Source organism: Plectropomus leopardus, chromosome 14 (assembly GCF_008729295.1).
Source record: "Plectropomus leopardus isolate mb chromosome 14, YSFRI_Pleo_2.0, whole genome shotgun sequence".
In the NCBI taxonomy this organism is placed as follows: domain Eukaryota; kingdom Metazoa; phylum Chordata; class Actinopteri; order Perciformes; family Serranidae; genus Plectropomus; species Plectropomus leopardus.
The window spans coordinates 6,211,721-6,238,660 of NC_056476.1; the positions used below are offsets into that span (position 1 = coordinate 6,211,721).

Genomic DNA, 26,940 nt, shown 5'->3' on the forward strand with positions numbered 1-26,940 from the left:
GTTTGTGACAAAAACATTGAAAAAAGTCAATGAGCAACAAAGGAAGAGATGACCAACAAATTTAAACAAGGAAGGGAAAAAAAGAATTAATAATTAGAAGTAATAAATAAATAAATGACCCGAAAAAGTGCTTAAAAATGAGAATAATTCTGTGATATTATCTGTAATATATAATATAATAATATATATGTGATAACTGCAAATATTGCTTTCTCCCTAGCTTTTTCAAAAAAAAAAAAATGGCATGAATTTTCTCAGAGTTCAAAGGTTTAACTACTTATAAAAGGCACGTGAAAGCAGCACAAAAAAGTGATGTCGCTCTTCTGCTTAATTGCTTAATAATATGGAATTATTATCATATTTTTTTATTCATGTACTCTTGCACCATCCACTTACAATTAAACCCAAATTGTTTCCTCCTACAGACTTAATATGCTTCTGAGAAATATTAAATGTTTCCAACATTGTGTGCAACAAAATGCTGCTGTGTGTTTATAACAACCAGAGGTCACTAAACACTCGAACCTGGAAACTGTAATGCTCATTAATCAAGAGATATTATTCTCTGTACGGTGGCCATTTTAGGACATTTCACTCTAATCCTCGAGGTCATGTTCGTTATCCTGCTTACTCTACTGTCATTATACTGTTTATTTTATGAGGTTATGATGGGAAACATGCTTGTTCATGAATCAAAGGACCAAAGATAGAGATCTCCATTAGTAACTGGTTGTAAAAAATAGTGTTTTATTCACTAAACTAACAGTAAATAATTCTATAAATATTGTTTTCCAGACACTTGTGGGTTGGATATTTCCTTAAACCAGACAAATCTGTGAGCTCAGGTTTTATTTGCTCTGGCAGATGCGTTTATTCCTCCTCCAGTGTGCAGAGATTTTCTTCAGCCTGAGATGTGCAGAGCAAATTACAACCGTTAATAATATGGAGTGAAAACTATAAAAAAAGGAGCACCATGGAGGTATTTTAATTAAAAATAAAACAGGATGGCTGCAGCTGATGTTTAACTTTATGTGAAGCCACTGTGCGTCAGTGTTGCCAGATTGGAAATGTTTAAACTATCGTACCAGAGGCTCAAAATGACTGTATTTTGAGAAAAATACACAATCATGAGAACAAATAGTTTCAAATGGAAAGGTTTCAACTTTTTTATGGATGTGCTAGAGGAAACCTGCGGCGGTCTGAATACAGAATTTCATATTAAATCCCTCTGACAGGCTCCATTTAACCCCAAATCTTTAGTGCACTTAATTAAGCTTTTGTTCCCGCAGTATAAGTGCTATTAAAGTAACAGTCTCAATCACTGTAGAAGCTTATACGTCCATCAGCTGCCTGCAGTTTGTGTCAGAGTGAACCCACCTGCTCACTAAATTTCAGTCAGTTAAATGCCCTTGTGTATATACTGTACTATATTTACATATATATGTGACTGCTATTAACTTTAAAAAAGAAAATTGATCCTCTGTCATTTCCTGTTCTCCTGACGTCTGCCAGAAAATTACAGGCTTCATAAACACTGATTTTATTCCTGCAGCTTGCGTCGGAGCAGCTGAAAATTTAAGAAGTGATTGTAATTACTGCGTGTTTGTTTTTCCGTCGCGGTCTGTTCACACATCTGCGTCTCCTCTCTGACGATGCCCTCCTCATCACACGCTTTCAAACTTGGAGCTAAGGAAACATGTCGCACCTGTCGCACAGTGCGGGCACACGGGGCTGCTGTCACCATGGCAACTGGGATCACACATGCTTAATGTACAAATACAGTGTGCACGTAACCACTGAAAGGTGATCTTTTTGCATGCTTCGACATCAGAGTTAGAAGAAGAAAAAACAGCAGTGACATAGTGTCCTGCCCACCAGACTGAAACCTGAGACGCAAACATTACAGAGGAATACTGCATTCCAGCTATTTAAATACACCCCTATACACACACACACACACACACACATCCTCACAGGGCTGTCACTGCTAACCATGCCTCACACACTCACTCTGACCGACACGCTATACCAACACCTTTAATGCCACAGTCACCGGCTTCTCCGCCACACGCCTCGCCCGCTGCACACAGAAGACGAAGTCGGTAAACAAGACGCATGACTGAATTTCTCCTTTCAGGACATTTCTGCTTTGTTGAGCTTTACAGAGAGCAGAGAGGATGGGAAGGTGAGAGAGGAGAGATCTGACAGAGGTTAAAGGTCATCGCTGAGCGCGCAGTCCCAAAAGATTACCGTATGCTGATGTTAAAGGGGCAGTTCAGAAACAAATAAGAGTTAGACAATTTTCCTTTTATCTGGAGTAGCGCTGACACATAGGGCTGAAAATTATATTGCAATATTTTTTAGGCTATATCTCGATACACAATATGTATCTCGATGTTTTTAAATCTCCTCAAAAGTGCTTTATTAATGCTATAACAGGGAGACACTTTCTAGCTTTGTTGTAACTTTATATTTCTTTATAACTTTTAGATAAGTGCTATACAAATACATTATTAATTTTATTATCATTATTGTTGTTGTTACTATTATTATTATTGTTTTTGTTTTCGACTTCAACAAACAAACCTATGCACAACTACACACTGAAATGTGACCATATATTTCTCACTAAGGGTTTATTCTATGGTCCTAAAAGAAGCATCTGTTTTCCAGGCGAGGCCAAGTGCTGCATTTGTAAAAGCCATAAATTGAAGTAGAGAAAGGCTCAGAGTGATGATTAGGCACTCTTTTCTTGTTTTTCCTCCCTCCTGTGGGTTAGTATTATCCCGGTGGAGAGAGGCGCGCGGCCAGGTGCCAGGAAGGCTCGAGATGGAGAGTCCTGGACTGGATCAGCGCCCAGACTGCCCAGAAACCACCAGTTATACATCACTGATCTCAGTTAGCATCCATGGGGGTGCAAGTGTGTGACGGGGGGGAGTTTAATATGAAGGGAGTCCAGAGAGAGAGAAATGAGAGAAACAAGACAAAACAGCTAAAACGAATCAGAAAGTGATGAAAAGCTGAGCAGAGGAAAGTGAAAGCGACGTAATGAAAGCGTGTGAGAGCATAGAAAGAGAAAGAGAGCAGCATTTGCACAGTCACAGACCAACGCTACGATTTATTTTAGATGCTGCAAAAACAGATTTGACAGCCAGACCGTCTCTGTCAGGATTTTGGTTTCAAGCGCTGACATGTGTCAGCCTACAACTCCCAATTACTGCCCCGTCCTGCAGAAGCAGACTCACAGCAGGAAGGCGAGGAGAAAACTCTGACAGGAAAGGTTGTTTTTACCCAGCAAGGACTTTATTCTTCACTGGATTATACTGTTGTGACTGTTGTTGTGGCACGAAACGAAAGCCTCCTGTGCATTTAATTATTGAATAAATTTTAAAAAAGCATGAAGTTTTAATTGGTTTGTAAACTAATTGTAAAAATGTTTAAGGTAATCCCTTTAACAAATGGGTCGTCATCAGTTTTCTTACGCTGCGTTCAGATGCCTTTCACAAGCATATTAACCTCTGAAATCTGTGGAAATTGGTTTGATTTATTTTGACAATTTTTTTAATAAAAAAGGCCATGACCAACTTGGAAAGAAATGTCAGGAAAATTGTTTAAAAAATAATATAATAATATAATATTATCAACAAAAAATAATAGGGAAAAATCCAGCAAATTTATTTTTTTTAATTTAATCATTATATGTTTTATATATTTTCTTTTTTATATATAAATCTAACCATTAAATATTTAGAGTTATTCTACAAAATACAACATTTGTTTTATACTTTTGTCTTTTTTTATCACTTTCTTAAGGTCATTTTAGGGCACGAGCACGAACCATGCGAGGACCCTCTTGTAATGCATTTTTGGAGGCCTAAACATGCCCAAAAAAAAAAAACTCATGAAAAGTGGATCAGCACTCCAGCACATGGACATGTCCGACAACCCACTGCAGTGCGCGCATGTCGATGTAAAATCTTTAATGAAAAGTAACTATATCAATCAAATAAATACGGTGCAGAAAAAAAACAATATTCTTTCCTCTGAATTATCGTGGAGTAAAGTGTAAAGCTGCATAAAACAGGATTACTCAAATATAAAGACAGACACAGTAGCCTACTTAAGCATAAATTCAGACATCAACTATAAACTCTTTCCACAATCAAAAAAAGAGTTTAGTATCTGTTGGGAAAAAAAGTCACCAGAGCCTCCTTGTAAGTTTCTGTGCTGTTTGCTGTGAGATTTTTCTGTTTGAGGTTTCCGTCTTCAGGGGATTCTTCACTCATAATCAGATCTGACAGCAGTCATTAGAGTCTCTTATCCAAACGACTGTCGCTGTCGGCCTTCATGTGTAACGTGTCCAAAAAACGTGAGTTTGGATACACTCTTAAATTCTTGAAACACAGATGACTTCACGGTGCAAACATGAAACTGAAGTAGAAGCTGAAACAAAACAACCAGAGGCGACATCAACAGATGATTTATGGAGTAACTTTAGGTTTATTTTACCTGCGGTAAGATTTGAGTTATTTTTTCTTTCCTGTGCCGACGTCATGAGTTGCTCCTGCACAGCTGTGAGAAGTACATTTACTCAAACAATGTACTATTTTGTACTAAAATGGAGTATTTCCATTTTAAGCTAGTTTAACTTTTTCACAATGTTTGAGAGAGAAAATTTGCATACTTTTCCTTTTCCTATATTTTTGTATTTCTTTTCAAATTAAGATTCTTTTCTACAAAAAGTATGCTCAGTTGATAAAATATAGATTAAAGGTTTAAACTACCAAAAATATATGTGGTTTAAGTACAGATTACATATTAATACATCAATAACTACAGTACAGAGTAGTGAAAATCTCAGGCAGCCACCTGATTGATCACAATTTGCATTTCAGAAGCTCCAAGAAGCTAAAAAAAATACTGTATATCTTTGACGAAGCCACCACTCGAGCAGACCGAATCTTCCTACCAGGCACTGAATGTGAAATATAGATACGATATAGTTATAGTATGAATTTTTAATAACTGAAACATCCAAAAATCTTCAATCCATGTCAATAACAACTGGACTTTTAACTGTAATCACTTTGTCTGTAGAGTACAACACATTAACACGGTTTAAATAGACCAAAAAACAACAAAAAAACAAGCCTGCTTAGTTATTCTCGGCAGAATATCATGTCAATGTCAATATATTAAGGAAAAATGATCGGGCAGGTAAAATGCTCTCTGTGAGGTATGACACCAAAAATTGTCCCACACGGCTCCCTTACTGTCAAGATGGTGGCAAATTAACAAAAGCAGGGACTACTTCATCTCGTATCTTGTCTAACTTATGAGGATCATAACAAATCAGGTATGGAATTAATACAAAGATGCTCAAAAATTAGACCATACTTTTCTAAGCACGTTAATTTTTGAACCATGATGAAGGCAAAGATGTGGCCTCCAACAAACTGTGAGGTTTGTTGTTTGCAGTTTAATTCCAGAAAACTCTCAAAAAAACACCCAGTAAGAGTCTAAATAGTCAGTATACAGTAAAAAAAACAGTAAATAAATCCGGTTTTTCAACAATCAAGACAATTAAGATCACTGCAACCACGACAGGACCTACAGTGATGCATGTGCACACAAAATATTTGGCTGATTGGACCAGTAGTTTGCTAGATTAGTTGCAGACAGTTGGAAACACACACACACACGCGCGCACGCGCGACCGAAAATGGCCTGCAAAACATGTGCTGTGTCAGCATGCGTTCACTTATATTTTGTTAATCACTGCTGGAAAATTTCTTCCCTTTGACCTCTGCTTGCTGCACAAGGTTTATTATACTCTGATGATTAAGTATTAATAGCAGGTGGGCAATAAATTTTACTTTCATAAAGGCTATAAAATGTTGTATTTTGTGGTGCTGTTGAATGGTACTATACTGTATTGTATTGTGAAAAAAGTCAGTCCTCATTGATTTAAATGGGGATGAAATATACTGTATATATCATGTAGTACTTTTTTGTTGAGATGTTGCAGCCTCTTTTATTCATTTATTGTTATTTTGTATTTGATTTTTTGTTTCTGTAAAATTTAGTGTGAATATTGGAGCACTGAGCACTAAAATGAGCACACTGGCATAAAGGTGAGTATCTGTGGCCCTGTTAGGGGTCGACTTTTTTCCGCTGTGGTGAGGCACAGGACAGGCCTGCTAACACCCTGATAACAACGTGTCACAAAAACACACGCGCTGTAGCAGGTTAAAAAGGTCCAAGCCGAGCTCTGCTGTGGTAGGCAGCTGCACTGTGCCACACACACACACACACACACACACACAAGCACGCACGCTATAATCAATCTGCTGTGGTTCCTTCCCATTATTCAGACGTGTGCCGGGGGCTCTCCAGCGCTCAGCTGCTCATGCAATATTCAGCTGTAGGATTTACCGGCTGGCTGGGGAGACGGTGTAGTGAAGTGACAGAGCAGAGCCTGGTGAGGGTGTGTGTGTGTGCGCGTGAGTGCATGAGTGAGTGTTAGTGTGTGAGTGTGTATATTGGTCATGAAGCTCAGGACACACTGAGCCCTAAAATAGATCTGAGTTCAACCTGTCTGACAAGAGACGACAGCTTTGACAGGAAGAGTACAAGTCTGTGAATGAATGTGTGCTGAGGTGCACTACACACATTCATGCACGCACGCACGCACGCACCAAATCTTCACTCAAGTTCAACATTTAAGGATACACTCATTCATTTTCTTGCTGAGATCTTGATGAGAAGATTGACTCTAATATCTTCCTGCTAAATATAAAACTAAAGCCAGCAGCTGGTTTGTTTAGCTCAGCATAAAGACTGAAAAAACAGAAATTGGTTTTGTCCAAATATACAGAAAAACACCTACCAACATCCACAAAGCCCACTAATTAACTTTTTATATTGAGTTTGATCCAAAGGCCAAACCCTGTAAAACTTGGAGCAACATCACTTTTCTTGCAGTGCTTTCATATGCCTTTATCAAGTATTTAAACCTTTGAACTCTGACCCAACTGGTGTGATTTCTTTTAAAAACGTCTTCTAAAATAAGGCAATGAGCAACTTGGTAAGATATGTTCTACAAACTGTAAGACCGTAGATTGTTGGTAAATTATTTGTCAAAAGATAGAGAAAAATGTCTAAAGGGGAAAAAGAGAAAAAAAGCTAAAAACCTGTATTCATAATTATTATAATTGCATATTTAAAATTACAGCATTACAATAATTTTAAGCACTTTTTTCCATGATATTGCCTGTTCTTTTTTTCCCTTTTCAATTTAAAACTTTTTAAAACTACTTCTCAGATTTTTTGTACTTTTTAATAATTTCTCACTCATTTTCGGGTCATTTCTTCTTGCTCATTGCTTTCTTTCCATGTTTTTGAAAGAAATAAAGCTAATTTTCCCAGGCTTCAAAGGGTTAAATAAGCTAGAAAGCCCCTTATAACTGCAGGATTTCGGCATGCTTTGGCGATTGATCAAAAGATCATACTATAAGGAAAACAAGGGCAGGAGCGGAGGTGGACGGGTCCCACAAACCCGGATTACGGGAGTCTGTTTTTTTCTACACCTTACCGTGTGCCCCCTTGCCCTCAATCTAACTATCCATGCTGTTGTTGCCTAAACATAACCACATGCCGCATCATCCTAACAAGTGTATTTGTTGACATCACAGCAGCAGCATCCTGGAGCGTGAACAACAAACGCAGAAGGATCCTCAACTCGTAATATTGAGACGCAGACTGCCAAAGCTGCAACATGTGACGAGTTGAGATGAGAGCGCGTTGGCCCTCGAGCCAGTAAAAATCTGTGATTTGAGCTGAGAGATAAGCAAGAAGACCTGGCCACTGATGCAACGGAGGGAGGTTTACCACAGTTCATCTACACATACTTCCCACATTGTTACAATACAAAGCTGGTTGAAAATTTCCCTTACAGAACATTAAAACTCATCCACACAGGACACAATCCCACATATACCGTACAAAATAAAAACACAAATGCATGCACTCATACACATTCATCCCCTCTTTGAAGTCGCTGAGGTTCATACATAAACTGTCTCCCTCCGCTGCTCATGAATAATAAACAACTGGAGGCAAAGTCTAAACTCTGTCCTGCACGGTGCCCTCGCTTCCTATAAATCACGCTCGTATTTGCTCATCGAATCTGTGTCAGTAGATCATTAAGCTCTGAAGGCCAGCGGAGTGACAGGACACAGATGCAGCTCTGCTTTAGACTCTCCACACCTCCACAACAACACGCCTTTATCATGAGAGGCAGTGAGGCGGGCGAACACAGGCGGAGGCTTTCCCTCAGCAGCACCAAACACAGGAATGCCATTACTCATTAGGAGGAGGAAATACAGAGAGAGCGCTTCATATTTTTATCTTGAAAGCACAGAGGGAAAATACTGGGATTCTAACATGGTATTTCCTAATTGGCTTTAAGGGAGGAAAGCAGCATAAAAGGAAGCCAATGTGGACACGAAAGATGAAGAAGCATCAACACGACTGATGCATGCTGATATAAACAGTGTAACACTTGTTTATTCAGGTGCATGTATGAGTTCATATCACGAAGAAAGAAAAATCAACCCAGCAAAAGACCAAATGACAATAAAAATATATTAAAATGTGCAAGACGTTTGTCTTTTTTATGACGTGCATGCACAATTAACTGGGGGAGAAGAAGAAAACATCAGCTGCATCTTAATATAAAGTTCCTGTAATTGGTTCGGTGTAAACAACCTGCAGTTGTGTCCATGTGTGTGTGTGTGTGTATGTGACAGAGAATTTTAATTTTTAATTTGCACAGCAGGATAATAATGAGCACAAGAAGAAATCATGCAAGCTTCAAAAAGGACGAACCCCCAGGGCTGTGCAACATAAAAGACGTCTGGAAATGAAACTGTGAGAGCAAAGAAAATAAAAACAACTACAGTGAGACAGCAAATATCAAAAATAAATTGGATTAGATGGAAACTAATGGACAGCAAAACTCAAACAAAATGCAGAAGTAGCAGGTAAGAAAAAAGGGGGTTTGATCAGTGTGCCTCGTGTAGCAATACTCTCTGAAATGTCTTTTTGACTTCAAGTGCCCCAAACCATTTGTTAAATTTTCTCTTACAGAAGAAAAGAGCAAAAATAGGAAAATATTAATAAGAGAAATAATAAAATAATTTGTCTGTATATTACTTCTTGCATAAGGTCTGTTGTTTTGAAAGCTTGCAGCCAGTTTTGTGTTTGCAGCAAGAAATAAAAGAGACAAGGGGAGGGACAGAAATAGATTTAAAAAGGACAGAAAAAGATCAAACGGAGGCTGACACACATTACGAAGACAGAGGGATGAAGACGACAGAGGTAAAACTGGATGGGGGAGGAGGTCACGTTCTCCTGAGACTGGGAACATAGAGACCCCGAGGATACACGGCGTCCCTCCTCCTCCGAAACTCAACAATAAAATTCCTCACACTCACGCCTCCTCGCTTTCCCTCTCCGCCCTCCCAACTCGACCCCGTGTCGTCCCCAACGTCACTTTGACAGCTCAATAATTGACTGCTTATCTTTTATTAATAGAGGGAGCCATTAGGCCACCGAGACACGTCTGGGGCTCGCTCTGAGACAAAGCACTACCGGCCCTCGCATCAGACACTTCATCTTTTCTTTTGTCTCATATATTATGACTCCACTGTACCGTGGCTTCTTGATTAGCCTCAAACACAACAGAGATGCCGTGTGTTGTGTCGCCGGAGGGAAGAGGCGACGCAGTTAACACGGAGCGGAAAATGAATGAGTTGTTCTTGTTATATTGCAAATAAAAACGACTGCTGTGGTCTTCAAAGAGACTACAGACATGAAATCCTATGTATCAGTGTTCAAATATCACATAATCTCCAGATAACTGATTCAAAGATCTAAAACTTGCGTTTGCGCTCGCTCAGCTCAGTCTGACAAAACAGAAATATGACAGAAGAAAAGATGGCGATTGATCAAAAGATCAAATTTTACTTCAATCAATTTCTGATACGGACTGAAAGACAAGATTTCACAGAGGTCACTGCTGGAGAGAAAGAGCAGAAGGCCAGAGAGGACAGAAGATTATTTCAATCTTATTATAGATTATAAAACTACTTTTGGATCATGGAAAAAACAATCATCTTATCCATCTTGTAAGTTTCTTAAAATGCAGTTGGGGAGCAGTTTTATCGGCTCAATGCAACATTTAAAACAGTAATAATGTGTAAAAAGCTATTATTTTATGATGAAGGGAAAAAAAACCTGACATGATCACGTGATCTCTGACTGTGTAAACAACACTCACCGTGTGTTCAAATACTTGTACTACCTCACTATTTAGTACGCCAGAAAAAGAGTTAGTTTGTCTCAGTACATAGTATATATGCAGTATGCCAAAAATACCACTTCTTTACCGAAGCACCAGGCTGTTCTGCTGCATCTGGTTGCATTTTGCAGTTTGCACCCAGCATGCTTCTCTGGCTACTCTGACCCACAATCCTCTGCACAGCCGAGGATAAATCCCATGGACTGAGCCGCAGACAGACGACGGCTCACAGCTGGTTGACAGCTAATTGACAGCTGACAGAAGCCCCAGTGACGGATGTCAGCTCATCCAAGTGACTGAAGATCAGTCCGATAGATGGCAATGAGGATATTAATAATTTAAGAGAAGAAACTAATCATAATGATAACCAACAACAAAGTGCAAATGACAGCGAGAGAGAAATAGATGTGTAATTTTACTGTTGTGAATATAAAATGTTACAATGTATGTAGATATTCTTTAAAATTCGAACTACATAACTGTAAAATAAACAGCAGACTTAAGCCTTTTAACTTCAACATACTTGATACTTTCCCCAAACCCCCAATAATTAAAAAATATATATTTTATTTAAAAAGCGTACCACCGCCAACCACACAGCATCCAAGTTACAGGACCGAACCATGAAGAACTAACGTGCGACTGAGCATCAGCTGGGAAAAACACTGCCAAAGATCTTTTTGTTTACATACAATAAGTTCGCGACAGTCAACAAAAAACGAATTGCAGTATGCAGAACATGTGGGTCGAATATTACAGACAGAAGAGCAACAACTTCCAGCTCAAAATTTGAACAAAGAGCAGTAATCTGGATTAATACAAACACAGATGGCAAACTAATGCTTCGCTAACATTAGCTTAACAACTATGTAAACTTAACAGATTTTTTTAAAGCAATCATGATTTTTCTAAATTTAATATCTTAGTTCATTGTTAAATGGCATTACATTTGATGCAGAGCCCATTATGGCTTGTTTAGGACTCAAAATTAAAACTTGTCAGTTTTGACTTGAGTCTTGAGTGCAGAGACTTGATCTGGTCTCACTTCTGACACAAAGCAGAGAGAAGGTTTGATTTGATTTTTTTTTTTTTTTTTAAGAAAAGAAGTACTGAAAATAGTACATTTTTGACCTGGCGATGCTGCTAGCTGAAAGTTAACAGCTCATCCTGAGATTAACTAAAATGTTTGTCCCAAATTTTATGGCAATCCATCTAATATTTGTTGAGATATTTCAGTCTGGACCGACAGAAAAGACCAACACTGACATGTGTGCTGGTGTGGTTGAAAAAAGACAACTAAAATTTATCTGAATAATTATACACTACAAGAAACTAAAATAATGAAATTAGAAAAGATACAGAGGCAGCCTAGTGTGACTAAATAATGCCTAAAACTCCCAAGTGACCAACAAAAGTCAATAAGCTGTTTATTAGTGAGCTTAAACTGCAGAATTGAGCCGACTAATTTAGTCTGAACCCTGGAGTGAAAACACACAGAGACCAGCGTGCGTCACCGTCTCCCAGTCTGTGCAGACTGGGGCTGAAGCTGGTTTACGGCCCTCAGTGCGAGCGGACACCTGAGCCGCTGAATGAAATCCCTCTGCAGCACAGAGAGGCTCGTCCTCTAATAAAAGCCCTGCAGAGGAGATAAGAGTTATTGAAGGTGCACTCGAGCAAACACAGACCTTCAGCTTTGTCTTTTTTCCGACGTTTGTCCTGCAGAGACTTCCTCCAGCTGATCAGATGAGCCCGACAGCTTTCTGCACACTGAGGATGAGCTGTAGCGGGCTTTATATAGAGGATTTAATCTGAAATTTAATATATGGATTCAGCAAAACAGCTGCTGGGTAATATTCACTGTCGACCGTTTCATAATATATAACCTGCGCTTGTTTGTTTGGCTCTAACAAACAGTCGACCAAAACTTTCGTCCATCCTGTAAACTACTGGATGAACGGCCATGATATTTGGAAATGAGATTTAAGAGATGGATCCTAATGATTTTGTGTATCTGCAGACTTTTCATCAACTACACTGACTTCACTGGGTCAAATCTTACTTTGTGCAAAACTTTATGACCAAAACTCTGCAGATCTAAAACTATATTCCTTAATTTTAACATAGTTTTATAGTGAGTTTTAGAGTCATTCTTATTTATTTATTGGTTTATGTATTTGAAGCTTGCCCTTTTATGTTTTTTTGCACTTGATGGGGATTGCATCCAAATTCGTTGTACGTGTACAATGACAACAAAGATATTCTATTCTGTTCTATAGACAGATATAGATATTTCAAACGTAAAAAAGATTTTTAAAAAATCCCATCAGCCTCAAGCTCTAAAAATATCATACATTAATATTATTTTCTATTTTCATTTACTTAATTTTTTTAACCAACATCTGTCCTAATCATAAATATCAAATATTCATTAAATTTCAGAATTTTAACCCTTTAAATGCCAGATTTTTGTCATGATGACACCTGGTTTTTAGAAGAAAAAAAACACTAAATATGAATTATTTTCAGCTACATATACTACATACTTAGTAGATTTTTTGATTTTTAAAAAAAAAAGAATTTTGATTGTCACAGCATGGGATATGTCAATTATTTGCAACATCGATTGTGACAGTTACAAGCTTTTTACTTCTGACGATTGTCTTCAAAATCCTGAAAGTGGTGTTCATTTCTGATGATTATCTTGCTGAACAAAACGTGTAAATATCAAAACCGTTTGTTTACCACAGAGCTTATTTTCTGCAGTGATTCAAAATGCCATGGAAAAATCCCATAGGCTTTATGACGAGGGAACCAGGACCACGTTGGCTTCCGGTTCGTCCTACAGAACAGCATCTTTCCTGGGGCGCTCTATTATCGGTGACTGTAAACACACTCGCCAGCAAAAGTAAAAGCAAACCCCAGATTCACTCGCTTTGTTTTCTCTCTGCTTTGAGTTTTGCTTCACTATAATTGCGTTTTTTTAGGCTCTGTGTCCCTAATTTTCGTAGCTTATGATCTGGCACCTTTTTCTAAAGTCCTGATCTACCTGTGTGCTTTGCCAGGAAAATACCGGAAGATCATAAATGGTGACTGAGAGGGATTACTTTTGTACCTTCTGAGTTTATTCATCGTTTTTTAGGAAAATCCTGCATAGTATACCTGATGAGGACAACATAAACTGGCTGCATCTGACCCCAAAACAAATGCGTCACCTGTTGTTTTCTTTTATTATCATTACTCTGGCCATTATATGTCTTTATTAATAAGCGATGATAAAGGTATGACGGCAAATGAAAAGCATTTGAAGCAGTCTCAGTGTTCACGGCGTCTTAACCCCTCCGTCAGGGAGGATTTCCATTTCAGCCCACACATTGCCAACATATTGAAGAGCTACAACTCTCCAGAAAAGCAGCGATTCTGTAACACGAACTGATCGGCACAGAAACACGCATCAGTGCACAGCATAACAACCGTCAACCTGCTGTGAGGTGCATCAACTCATCAGGGTCGTTCTATTTCCAGAGTCGAAAAAACTGCTTTTTTATCTCATTCGGACGGACACATCAGGTTACTGTACCATGACTTCTTCTTTTTCTGTCTGTGTAATGCGTCTGGAGAGTGCTGCAGGCGTCATGCATCAAATTACATGGACTTACTCAATTGGATGCATGAACTCAAACAGCTGAAAGTAAATTTGGGTGGAAAAATCATAAATATGCATCCCTGCAAAGCCTTGAGGAGCTCTGTCTGCTTTACAAAACAACACATTTTGTAACGGAAAATTCTAAATAAGAGGATTGCCTTGAAATTGTCAGTTTCAGTACAGTGCAAACAGGCACTCAATAACTTTTTAATTTTTGTGAATCACGGTGCGTGCACGTTTGAATGAATGGTTTATGTTTTGAGCTAAAAAAGAAACCAGTTACATAAAAGTTTGCTTTTAGTTAGCAACAAAATTAGAATGAGGTCGCTCTGCAGCCGTCGTTCTGTTGTCATAATTGTCTTTTTATCCGTCTCACCCAAAAATATCCACATTTAATTTCCTCTGATGATTAGACATTCCTTCATATCCCAGTTATTTCTGCTCGCTGCAGACTGCAAAGTGTTCTCTGCACACAAATAACAAGCTGTTGAATACTGAAGAGCCTTCTGCAGAGGAAGAGCTTAATAATCAAATCTGTGCACTCCTGCCCCGTGCCAGATGTCCTTGGCGTTGAAGCGGACGGTGGAGGGAGGAAACACTGGCACTGATGTAACGCTACATTCACTAAACCAGAAGAAGAAATCGTTTTCTTATATGTATAATGAATGCAATCCATTAAAAATGCAGCACAGAGACACATGAATTCTATTTCCTCCATCAGCTCCGAGTGCGAGTGACCTAGAAACAATTAAAACCACAATGGATCCTGAAACTGATTTATCTCCGGGGAGTTTGCATCTGTGGTTACGTGAGAGTATTTTTTGTGTTTAATGTGTTTTTATTAGAGAGAAAAAGGACGAGGTGAGTATGTAGGTTATGAGTCGACACTGAGGTCTGCGGTTAAAGCAGCTGACGCAGAACAGAGGCGGGCAAAGAAACATCAAGCAGCCAGCCGAGAGGCCAGTCCATGTTTTATGTTTGCAACCAAAGCGCGGAGCGTCTTATCCACTAAAGAACTCGAAATGATCCGTGGCCTCTGAGCACCCCGGGGGGCCGCAGCAGAAACTGGAATACAAATGAGAGCTTTGTATGCAGCGATCTGCGGCTCCACCCATGATGCCACACTACCGGACGCCCACTTTAATCATCTCTAAAAAAAGAAAGCTTGACATTTTGAGCTGGTCTGTGACCAGTTTTCATTAATCCAGGACCTTTGAAATCATTACGAAGCAAGGCGTTTACGTGTGGTCACTTTGTTCAACCGGAAATATTCAAGTACTGATAAATATTTACATGTGTGATCCTGAAATACTGGCTGGTTCAGTCAGGAAAACTGATGCATTCCTGTTAAAGGGATAATTTGCATTTTTTAAAATCCAGTTTTTCAGGTATTCATAGTCAGTGAAATACATGCAGTGGATGTCAGTTGGTACACACATCCAGTTTGGAGTCCAATAGGTAAGCAAAGCAATGTACTGCTGTGGACGGTGGTCAGCAACAAGAAATAATTTAGCTACCGGAAAAAAGTTCCACCTGAAAAAGCTGATATCATTTTAAATTTATGCCACGTTGGGAGTATTCGCTCAGCTTTACCTTTCTGTCAGACAGCCTGTCCTGACAGGAAGGCTCATAATGGCCTCAGTCCCCCAACTATTCTCTCACCAAAGCCACCAAACTGCATTTAGAAAAACAGTCATTTTAGCTCTCTGAACACAGGAGCTGCTGGTGTACCGCCACTTTAACGGTCACTTTCTTTGTTATTGTGTGACTTTGGTGAATCTCAACTGACCCTTTAAATCACCAAAATCAAACAATAACACAAACAAATTAACTGATGGAGGCAGCGACAGACAAGCAGCTAACTGATGTTAAATCACTGTTTTTCTCAATGATCCGGCCCTGAAGAGAACAACTTCATTTTCCTGCTGGAAATCACGGTCTGACATTAAGGTGAAGCAGTAAAACTACTTTCAACATCGCAAACATTTAATCTGAACTTTTTAGGTGGCACTTTTTGAAACCCTTTGAAAGTTGAGCAAATTGGCTTGATTTCTTTCAAAAACATCAGATAAGGCAATGAGCAACTACACAACACATAACCCAAAAAAGGAAAAAATTAGTAAAAATGCAAATGAAACTGAAAATGTAATGGCTTTTTTTTAAACATAATTTTAGATATATGATTATACTGATTATAAAAAAATGCTGAACATTTTCCCAGAGTTTTGATCATTTTATAATAATTCTCCCCACTTTTATTAAAACTAATTTTCAGATCATTTTCTTGCCATCTTTGAAGATTTTCTTGCAATTTGTGGGACATTTCTTGCCAAGTTGGTCATTTGCCCTTTTCCCCCATGTTTTTGAAAGAAATAAAACTAATTTGCTTTGGTTTTTAAAGGCCAAATGCAGCACAAGAAGCAAGGATGTTGGGAGATGAGGCCCGGTTTGTTGAATGAGGATTGGGTCAAAGCTCTGCAGACCGGTTATCTTCTTCTTTAACAAACTCAGAATATCGTTCTCCAACTGTTAACCAACACAACGAGAGGTCTGCAGCTCCCTTATGTGCAGTTTATCAGCACATCCACCAGTGACATTTCCAGCTAATACTCTTCTTCAGGTTAATAAATTGCACTTAAGGGAGCCACAGTGTGCTGACCTTTCTTTGTGTTGTTCATTGCAATCTTTTATTGGTCCAACACTTGCTTCAAACGGTTTTGAGATGTGCGCGACCAGCGAGATGTGCTTTTTTGTGTCTTCCTCTATCTGTTGCCATAAAGTTGGAAGCACGTTGCCTCAAATATGACTTGAGACAAATGCTGTAGCATTATCGATTAATTTAGAAACAACAGGGTGAACAAAATATGCAGACGTGTCCACATACTTTTGCCCATATTGACTTTAGGCTGCCCATCAATTTTCATGTTTGTTTTTGTTTGTTTGGGGTTTTTTGCGTTAAAGCTTATTAAGTCAGTTTACGACATTAACCACGTGCAACAAATTGTTTCAGCTGTCCGTCACATAGACGATAAAGAGCGCCCTGTGCGTCACTATGAGACACCGAGGGCGTTTTGGTGAAATTCAACATTATGTGCAGCTAGAGCTGAAAGGATTTGTTTAAAATTAAAATTAATTGACTGGTCAAACTTCAGGGAAAGAAATAAACTATTATGCAACTATTTTGACAATGGAGTCATCTCTTCAGTCACATTTTAAGCATAAATAGTTATAAAATGGCACGATTTTCTGCTCATATGTACCATATGTACTTCTACTATATGTAATAGTAAACTAAATACTGGACTAAACGTTTGTTTAGTCATCTTGGACTCTACAAAGTCGTGATTTTAAAAATTCCTAGGCCAAACAATTCAACAAATAATCAAAGGAAAACTAAAAGATGATTTGCTAATTTAAGATTTATAAAGCCAGACCACAGTTTGAATTTGAGCCGCAGTGTCCGAGTTAAAATTCAGACTGGGTTAAACAAACAGCCGACACTTCAGATCCCATTACAGCCCGATCTGAAGTGTCTGATGTTCACAGCAGTCGAGAGTTTTGTTAAAAGGATCTATATAATTGCAAAACAAAAAAAAGAGTCGTCCTCTGTCTTTTGTCAGAGTAATTATAGAGCTGTCTGCCGTCACAACAGTGAAACCACATCTGCACATCTCTGCGCTGTTCGGCTGAAGAGCCCTCCGGCAGGATCTCTCAGCGCCGCTCTGACAAGTTTCTGCATTATAGAGCGGCTAAAAATGGACGCTCAGAGCACTCTGTCCATTTATAAAAGTGTTTATTAACTGAAGTGGCTGAAAGGGTCACATTTCAGCCACCTGGACCTCAAACTGTTTTAATGCGACGGTCTGTTAAAGCTCTTCATGGACTCGATGTGAGTCTGAGTTTCGTGGCTGAAGTGGATGTTTAATGCAGTTTGTTTTAGAGCCCATTTTTAAGGACTACTCAAAAGAAAAATTATGATTTGAGTATCAAATTTTCACCACCTCTAAACCTTAAAAAGTGGCTCTGAAATATGTAGTTTGCACTTTTATGAAAGACAGCAGCCGTTTATATCAAGCCAAGAAACATCCAGTTACTTGTGCACATTATTATGGAATTTTTTTACACAAAATTGATGCAAATTTACATTTGTAATGTCGTGGAGTATTTTAATGAGAGCATGGGTTGGCCTTTTGTTCAAAGTGTAAAAAGCAAAGTATTATCTCTTTCGAAAATATAGGAAGGATGCAATGAAGATCTTCTCAAGGAATTATTAAAATAATTAGTAAAAAAAAAAAAGAAAGAAAGACAGAAAGAAAGAAAGAAAAAAAGGAAAATAAAAAATGGAAAAATTAAAAAAAAAGATATGACCTAAGAAAAAATGCTTTAAAACGATATTAACTCCATAAATAAATAAATAAACATCTAGCTATGATTATTATAAATAAAGTTTTCTCAACATTTTCTAAATCTACTCATTTCTTGCTATTTGCGGGACAACTCCTGCCAAGTTGCTCATCACCTTTACCCACATTTTTTAAATAATTAAAACAAACCTGCTCAGGATTTAAAGGGTTAAATACTTGTGAAAGCAGTCTGAGTGACGCACAACAAAGATATGTCAACCCGGGTTTCAAAGAGTTAAGATATCTGATGTGTTAAAATGCTAAAAAATTAGTAATAACGTTTTTTGGTCAACTGGCTATCTGAAGTCACTTTCTATCAAGCTTAAAGGCCCAAAAACACCAAACTGACTTCGAAGAACGAGTGACGGTGAGTGCCAACTGTTGCCTTTGTCTCTGCTAGAAATTTACACTTGAACACACCGTGAAGACGACAGCCAAAGGCCACCTGACGCATGCGTGACGTCATGATGGGATGACGCTGCCCGTTACCGTGATTTCAACAGATGCACGTGTGGTGGGGTGACGCAGAACGGTCCCCATGTTCACACAACAGCGTGGACCGTCACGACGGTCGGAATTAGGCAACAAAGCCACAGATGGTTGGGTTTGGGCAAAGGAGGCACATGGTGAGGTGTAGAAAACACACACACAAACACACACGGGACACATCCACACGGGACACGTCCACACAGGACACATCCACACGGGACACGTCCACACAGGACGACCTCCAGACTCCTGCACAAAAGTCGGTTGTTTGTGAGCTCATCCACAATCCATGTGCAAAGAGCAAATTTTGATGTTTCGAACTCGGAAGGTCATAGGTTGACGTGGAAAGTCACTGACCGACCATCACTGACCGACTACCACTGACAGACCGTCACTGATCGACCGTCACTGACCGACCACCACTGATCGACCGTCACTGATTGACCATCACTGACTGACTGACCGTCACCGTCCGATCGTCCCTGACCGACCACCACCATGTGACGACTTCAGAGTGAGACCATGCTCCACACACACGGGGAGCATCATAACGCCTTCTCTGCTCAGGGCGCCATTTCTCCACTTTAACTTAGCAAACAGTTGTTTGCTGCTATATAAACGCTCTGAATGTCTATAACAAACTCTTTCCTTTAAACTGGAAAATCGTCCATAGTTGCTGAAGCAGAATATTCCTCTTACGTGGTCGCGCATCACACAATGAACCATTTTCCAGTCTATTCTCTCTGAGCTGTAAGTGAAGCTTTTAATATCCGCTGTCTGCTAAAGCAAATATGGATTAAAGAGACAGAGAAGCTGCGTTTTACAGACAGGTCAGATAGAAAACATCCCTCCTGTGTGGATTAGTTTTGTATAAACAGCCCTATTGGGGAATTATACACAGTTAGACTTGACTGAATGACGAGTCATTTATTTTCCTTATTAAAATGTCTGCAGCGTCCGTGGACGTCAGCGCTGCAGCAGATCAGCTGCCGCGGCTTGCTCAGCATCTGGGAGGCCACAGAGGTTATGTTTACAGGCTTGTAAAGCGATGCTTATTTCTGACTGGCAGCGATAATGAATGCTCATTTCGACCGTCATCCAGGAGCAGAGATGAAAGGTTTTAGCTGCCGATGCCAACCTCAGGATTTTCGCTGCGTCCATCTGTCCGGCCAATACGTCGGGGAGGAGTCCGGTGGAAACACGGAGGAGGTCATATGACTCAGAAGCCCGTGGAGCAAAGATGCCAGACGTGGCACAGCAGCTTTCCTAATTACTACAATATGTTAAACCTTCTAAGCCCTGCTCCCGGCCACAAGTTTTCTAAAAAGGAACCTGACCTACATTTCTCCAACATGCTCTGAATTCAGAAAAAGTTCTCTAAGCCTCAGTGAGGGGAGAGCCGAAATAGCAACTCCCTCTTTTCACACTGCCGGCTGCAGGAGCCGAGGGCCTTTCTGCAGGCAATTAACCGAACTACATGAATAAAAAGCTGTATTCATGTGAGATTATACCCTGAGACTGATTAGAAATTGTCAAGGAAGTGATTTTTTTTGTCAAACAGGCATTTAAGTCATTACTGAGATACCAAATCTATGTCAACACACTCAGCACTCCAAATATGCACGGCATCAATAATCAACAACAAATGTCCGATACACCGGACGCTTTTTGCCATTTCAGCTGCCAAAGTGCAAAGTAACACACACCCCGCTGCTGTGGAAATCAGTGACTAATGTATTACAAGGATTTCCCTGGAAGTCGCCGTTTGCACACACAAATCAAAACTGCAGCCACCGAATCGAAAAGACGACGTCAAGCATCAATAACTCCGCTCAGCGCAGGAATTCACGTTTCCACCAGTCGGAATAATCGATGTGAGAACAAATCAAGACGTCAGGAGATAAATCAAAAACACGGTGCTCTGAGTCACGATGAATAATAATGCAGACTAAATGCCTCCAGTGCAAAATGTAAATTTAAAAAAATGTCAGAATTACTACAGCCAGTCGCGGCTGATAATTTAGCATCGCTAGTGAGGCAGAAAATTCAATTTCAGTCAGACAATCACACAGGAGAAGTTATTAATTTTTTGTGCATTTGTGTGACAGCGAGTGTTAAAGGGGCATTTATGGCAACGAAAGACAGCAGAGAACTCAATTTTTTTCACAACTGTTCAAAGCATTTACATCTTTAACTCACAGATATACGATGCAGAATTTTCAGAAAAATGTATGCATGTACCGATATATTAGGACTCACAGATGTATGATGATTACCATATCTGAATGACAATTTTGACCTCTGTATGGGGTACGCTCAGTAATTCCGAAATTGCCATAATGTGCGATAATTTGACCACTGTGACACTTATATACGCGTTAAGTTTAGTTTAAACGTCTCATTTTAACTAATTTCCCGGCTCTTACATTTGTGTTTATGCATCAGCTCTCACATGATCTCCTTACAGCTAATCGTTTTTTGGCGTACGCCACGATGACATGCACGTGACGGCTCGTTCTTCGAGCACACACCGCTGTCATTTGTTTAGTAAACACTCAGCAGCCAGTCGTTTAAATACATGTTTACTAAAGCTAGAAATTTAACTTATTTGTGCTCGTGATTGTGACGATAATTTTTCTCAAAATACAATAATTTTGAGTGGGGCTGCAACTAACGAGTATTTTGATAATCGATTAATCGGTCAATTATTTTTTCGATTAATCGATGAATTGTATTTATAACAAAATTAAAATAGAAATAATAATAAAATAAGCATTTTTTTCTCCCATCACTTGTTCAAAAACAGATTATCATTGACAACAGTGCAAAAAGTGCAGAACATCAACATTGGACATTCCTGAGCTGTCAAAATTTTAAATTATAAATAATAAATAACTACAAAATCGAATACAAAGCAATTCAAAAACTTGTACGAAACGTTCTCTCACGCCTCTTCAAAACACCGGCCTCTCCCGCCTGTACGCGCCGTAAACAGTCCCGCGACATAGCGAGTGGCGCAACAATCAAAACAACGTATCGATAATTTTATTTGTTCCCAAGCTAATAATCGATTATAATCGATTTTATCAATTCATTGTTGCAGGTCTAGTTTTGAGCCTCTGGTACGATCGTTTAATTGCGATGCCCCCTGCCTGCATTTTCTTATTTTTTTTCTAATTTTGCTGCGTTCAGGATGTTCCTCGGGAAAGTGCACAGACGAGGTCGGGGTCAAAGGTAAAAGGTAGCAACCAGGAGCCAGACCGCAGGCCACACACATACAAAAGCGCCGAAAAATAAAAATAACGTGAATGAATCTCAGTTTAGCTTTTATTTCACTTTTGCTGGCAATAAAAAAAAACTTCCACCACTGTTGTTTTTTAACATTCAGAGATGGACAACAATGACACTTTTCAATGGAAATGTCCACAATAAGAGTTTCAGTGAAAAGAAGAACAGTTCCCAAAAACTTTCTCAAATAAACTGTTTACATGTGTCAGAGGACGACAGAGACGACACCTCGGAACATTTTATTCCGGGACGGATGATTCAAAGAGGGACGAGGCGGCCAGCACACACCGCTCCAGAAATGTCACATTTCCTTTTCACCACACTAAGCCTCCACTGCCTCAACACATAATCTCATCTACATCTGGCACAAAGTTTTGACAAATCTCTCTCTTTGCCTTTTTTTTCAGCCCGTTAACCTCATTTAGCTGCATTATCCGAAACTGCTGCAACAATGTGACAAAGTAAACAGGCTCCGGGATGGCCGCTGCAATCAGCCACATATTTCTTTAATTTGAGCTACATTTGGAAATAAGGTCACGGCTGCAGCCAAAAATCTCCAAAAACTCAGTTTCACACAATGATGTTTTTTTTAGAAATTGAGTTTAAAAATAAGAATAATTAAAGTTCATTCTTTCTATTAAAATACACATAATCTGCAGTGATGTCAGCGGTTATATTTTGCATAACAGCTGTTTTAAATTGAACAAAAAGTAGGTTAACGTTTATTTTGGACCTTTGGAAGAGCAATTTGAAAGAATAATTTGAGTTTAAGGTTCAGATTCAAGATTTTTTTCCAGAAGTTTCCACTGAAGAAACAGAACAAACTCACTGACTTATGGAGGAAGTGAGGTGTGTTTTAAAGCTCTGGAAAAAAATGAAAAGAAAAGCTTAAGTTAAGATTACTTTTCTCAGTCAGCGTGTAAACCCTATCAATATGTTGTACTGTTTAGATTTTTTTTTAGATTTTTTTAAAAACTAATTTAAGGAAAGCTTAAGGAAAGGTTTTCAGGGAAAAAAGAAAAAGCAAGGGGAAAATATAATTTTATTATTATTATTATTATTATTATTATTATTATTATTATTACATATTTTAAATAATGTTTTGGGGGTTTTTTGCATTTTTTAAAAGGTCTTGTTTGCCTTTATTTTTGTTTTTACTAACTCTCAGGTAAGCTGGGGAAAATGTCCAGGGAGAAAAAATTATGTTAAAAAATTCAAAGCCATTGGTTTTTTTATGGGGGGGTATTGTTGAGATTGATTTTTGTTGTTTTTTGTTTTGGGGGTGTTTTTATTGTTTATTTTTTAAGTATTTTTTTGTAAGCAAGGAAAGGCGTTTAGTTAGGGAAAAGAAGAAGTTGGGGAAAACTATATTCAGTATATAAAAAATAAAAATTTAAAATTATGTTAAAAAATTATCTTTTTTTTAACTAATTGTCAGGTTAATTTGTTGTCCTTTCTTACTTATTTCTAGCCATTTTTTTGGACATTTCCACTGTTGCTGCTCAGTGCCTTCCTCCCATGTTTATGACAGAAATTGATCCAAAGTTTTAAAGAGTTCAATGAATAAACAGAACATTTTCAAAACTTCTCTATAAACAAAACAACAACTTCTCAAATACTGAAAATCAAATGTTAATCAGTCCCTGCAGACACTGGTAGCAAACAGATAATTGAAGCATTTGGGGCTTTACATTTTACTGATGAATGAAACCGTTTGATATCTCACTATAAGCCGTTCTTATCGTGTGTCTGCTTCAGCCGGATGCCATTTCGTCTGCTCTCCGTCACCCCGAGGTCTGTTTAGACTAAAGAGCCCTCTGAAGAGGACGTTTTGCCCCCCGGGACTGATCATGACACTGACTTATGAACTGACTTTCTGCATCTGCGCTGACATTTTCCTCCAAGAAGTGAACGTGCTGCCGAGTTGAAAATGTGATTCTCGACTCCGTATCTCAAGCGGCACATGTGCTTGTCACATTTTCCAATTAGCGTGGATTTAATTTGGTGAGCGTATGCTAATAAAACGTCAGCGCTGTAGATCCAGTGTTGCACAGTAATACTGTTTCCAGCTCTTGAGCCCCTGAGGTATTTAACGCCTCAAACACAAAAGCGGCCTTTAATTTTTCAGCAATTTTCACAAACATTATTCACCCAAAGGAAGATTAACTGCTTTCTGTGTTGCTGTGTTGCCTCTAAGTAGCTGCTAATATGCAACTGAATGCATCCTTGACACAACAGATCCGGGTTAAACCAGACGATTCACAGTAATCTGGTGTTTACGTCTATATTTTATCAGCTGTGTGATATCGGTCAGATGGCTGCAGGCCTTGACTGAAACTACTGAAACTACACCAGCTAACTTTAGTGAAAACAACCCCATTTTGTATCAGGTTTTTCCTGTATTTCAGGTTTTTGTGAACATATAGAGACTCTCTAATTAGCAGCTTTTTCATGTTCTTAAAGTCGTTCTGCAGAGAGACGGCGGTTTAAAACAACAGCAGAACTGATATTATCATCGCTGGTTCCTTAAAATCAAATATTGTCTGTGGGGAAATAATGAGAGAATACAAAAAGCAGGCAGTGAGGCATGACGCCGGGCGCTGAGGCATGAGGAAAGTCAGCTGGAGGCAAAATTGATCGGCCTGCAGAGTCGAAAAGCATCTCAACCAATGTTTGTGTGTGTGTGTGTGTGTGTGTGTAAGTGAGAGGAGGCGACTGCCCTTTCCCCGTCCTGCCCCGTCTGTCCTCCAGGACAGGCTGCATCAGCAATATGGAGGATATCTGGATGTCTTACATAAGGCCCTCTGACTTAACATTCAAAGAACACAGCAGAGATTCGCTTCAAAAAGACGTCTGTGTGAAAAAGTGCGAAAGTTAGCAGTAATTCGACTTTGTCAGACTGCTGCACCACTTCAGTGCAGACTGAAATATCTCCTCTCATTATGCAAACATTCGTGGTTCCCAGAGGAGAAATCCTTGTAGCATCGTTATCTCCTGACTTTCCTCTAGTGCAACCAGCAGGTTGATATTTCTGTTTTTATAGAAAATGTCTCAACAACAATTGAATGGATTGCCATGATATTTTGGATGGCATGGTCCTCAGAGGATGAATCACACTGACTTTGGGGACCCCCTAATTTTTTGATGCTATAATTTTTTAGAAAAATATCTCATGCATATTGCCCAGAGGATGAATTTCCATTCAATGATTTTCTCCTAAGTAATATATCTATTGATATTTGTAAACATATACTAGATTTAGTCTGGCTTATATGTGTCTTATGTCACAATATTATACTTATTCTATTTTTAAGATCCATTTTTGCTTATTTCCTATGTTGATCTTGTTTTTGTTTCTTCAATCAAAAAATAAAGCACTTTGAATTGCATTTGATTTGTTTTAAAGGTGCTATATAAAATCAAATTTGATTGGTAGATTGATTAAACATGTGCTGGATCAACACATTTTATTTTACCGACATTTATGCTTATGGATCGATTTCCATTCAGTAACTTTCACTTATTCCGTAAAATATCTCAACATCTGTTTGATTAATTGGTACAAAATCTTTTAATGATCTCCAGAGGATAAATCCTTGATAGTAGAAGTTTCCTTTAGCACAACCAGCATGTCAGAGTTTCCACTTAAAATATTTTAACATTTACAAAATGGATTGGCACCAAATTTCATAGAAACATTTGTGGTTCCAAGAGGATGAATCCCAATGACTTTTGTGATCCCTTGACTTTTCCTCTTACATTTTTCAGTTAAACACACAATAACTCTTGGGTGGACTGCCGTGAAACTGAGTATGTATATTCATTGTCCCCAGAGGATATGTTTCCAATACATTCTCCACCAATTCTGTGAAATATCTCAGCATTTTGCGGTTTTTGAGTAAAATATCTTAACAACCATTAGATGGATTGCCATGAAATTTGGTACACACGTTCATGTCGCAGTCAGGATGAACTGTAACAACTTTGGTGAGACCTCGACACACCAGGCTAAGATGGCGAGCAGAGCAAAATATTAGTCCACACCTGCTAAACATCAGCATGTTGGCATGCTGACGTAGCATTTAGCTCAAAGCACCACCGGGTACAGCCTCACAGAGCTGCCGGCTGCAGACTCTCAGTCTCGTTTAAACTTCCAAACATTGGTACAGAACGGGCTCTGAGTGCAGGACAACAAGAACAACAAGGGGAACATAAAACAATGAGAGGCTTTAACTGCCTCTCATTCATCCTACTCTAAATTCCCGCAGTGTGAGCATCCCAGGCAGCCGGGGGACAAAAGAGCAAGTGTCTCTCTGCTGCTCAAAGCGACGTCTCAGCACTCTCGCCTCCAACAGGCCCAAATATTACAGCCTACTGGGTCCAGCTGCCACTCGAGGGGCCCGTTCAATCCCGCCTCTGTCTCTGAGATTGGCCCCCATCTCTCGCGGCACTCGGCCTCGCGCCTGTAGGCTGATGTGCAGAAATGCAACCGATGCCCACTTGAGAAAATACCGAGAACAAACACAGCTTCTCGGCTTTGGCTCCTCAGAGCAGAGAGGCTTAGGTGTCCACAACGGTGGTGTGACTGATTCTGAACGCAGGTTAAAAGGGCTGAGAGGCTCTTAGAGGACACGACCATCTTTAGGAGTAAGTGTGTAATTATTGGAACACATTCAGACACCTCGAGCAATGAAAAGCTGCACTTGGTGCTCATTCAAATGCCTCTCACGATGAGCTGACAGAACATAAGAGTA

At 39.1% G+C, this 26,940-nt stretch overlaps 1 protein-coding gene across 2 annotated transcripts in view; it reads right to left on the reverse strand.

The window, feature by feature from the left end:
• pacs2 (phosphofurin acidic cluster sorting protein 2) overlaps positions 1-26,940 on the reverse strand; it is a 76,763-nt gene that overhangs the window by 44,015 nt on the left and 5,808 nt on the right. The window lies entirely within an intron of this gene.